We start from the raw sequence: 1648 nt of genomic DNA, 5'->3' as shown, positions 1-1648 counted from the left end.
CTTTTTTTTTTTTTTTTTGAGAACCCCAGCTTTTAGCTGAGAACATTCATTGCCATCCTGAATCAAGACATCATTTCTCAGCCTTCCTTGCAGTCAGGCGGTAAGCGAAGGCTAATGGCAGATAACACAGAAATGTTACGTGGGTCTACAGCCATGCCGCCAGAACGCGCCCGATCCCATCTGACCTCAGAAATGTTACATGGCATTTCTAGGAAAGCTTAAAAGGAGTTGACTCTATGTGTCTTCTGTTTTTCTACTTTTCTTACATCTTGCAGCCTGCAAAACTGGCTGGAGAGGAGCTTGACCGTGGTAATATTTTATTTCTCTTTCATGTAACAGTCCATCTGTGAGCAGACCTGCCCAACATGCTCCCAAGCTTACTCTGTTTGTCTGCATTTCCCAGCCAGCAGTCAGGAATGTAAAAGACAAATGAAATTCTATTTTGTTTAGGCCACTGCATTTTTATATCCCCTTGTTAAAGAAGCTTAGTTTATGCCCTACTGACACAGAAAGTTGTCCTGAAGGGACTGCCCGGAACAGGGCCACTGCTGCTTTGGAACCACAGCCCAGGGCTCTTCTCTAAGGAAAAAATGAACTATCTTTTCTTTAAACCATTATGTTTTGTAGTCTCCCCATTCTATCTAGCGCATATATTAATAGCAAGTAGATCAGGCGCACCTGTCTTGCACCAGCAGGAAGAAGGCCGTGAAATCTGAACCTTTTAAGATAGAGAGTAATGGCGACAGGACAATAGACAAAGAATTCCTCACAGAAAACAGAACAAGGTCTAATCAAGAATTTATTCAATCGCCAGAGCAAGGAGTCTGGTTTCCTTCCCAGTAGAATTTCACCATTGTTATCCACCCTTGAGTCCTGTGCCTTTCCCATTTTTCCATTTCTGAGAGAGAGAGATTATTGCAGACATTGAATTCTACACCATCATTACATATCGGATGTAGGTGTCAGAGGCAAGAGCCACCCGGACACCTGATGGAAAGGACAGCACGTCCCCCAGATCCTGGACTTGGCGACGGATGAGTACCTGGACAGGACTCTGGGTTGTTAGTAGTGAGCTGTGAAGGATTACTATTTTCTCAAGTACCCATTCTCCCTTTCATCTTAATGATAGAACCACCAAGTTGTAGCCACACACATGGCCAACACCTACAGACCCCATTCTCCCTTTCATCTTAATGATAGAACCACCAAGTTATAGCTACACACATGGCCAACAGCTACAGACCAGGATTCCCAGCCTCCCTGATCTGTTCCTGCGACCAAGTCCAGGCCAACGGGATGTGAGCGGATGTGATGTGTCCAAGTCCTGGGTCATCTCCATAAAAACGAAGCATTGTCTCTGGACTCAATCATTCTGCCTTCCCAACTCCTGGAAAATCGCAACTGCTGGGTGTGGGGAGTGGAGTAGTAAGAAGCTGGAGACATAGGCTGAGCACTAACTGAGAAAGGCCTAAATAAATTGAAATTTTTAATTTGCAACCCAGTAGTTTCCAAACTCAGGTACACAGGCTGGTATCAGATGGCAAAAGAATGAAAACAATAAGGATAATGTAATAAATTTGTAATCTGTCTCTGTCCATTCTATTTTTAGATTCTGAGATAATTTCTTTTTTCTTTTCTTTTTTTTTTT

The sequence above is a fragment of the Propithecus coquereli genome, unplaced genomic scaffold (assembly GCF_000956105.1).
Source record: "Propithecus coquereli isolate 6110/MARCELLA unplaced genomic scaffold, Pcoq_1.0 Scaffold6, whole genome shotgun sequence".
Lineage (NCBI taxonomy): Eukaryota > Metazoa > Chordata > Mammalia > Primates > Indriidae > Propithecus > Propithecus coquereli.
The sequence above is the reverse complement of the archived record's forward strand: the minus strand, read 5'-3'. Positions refer to the sequence as shown.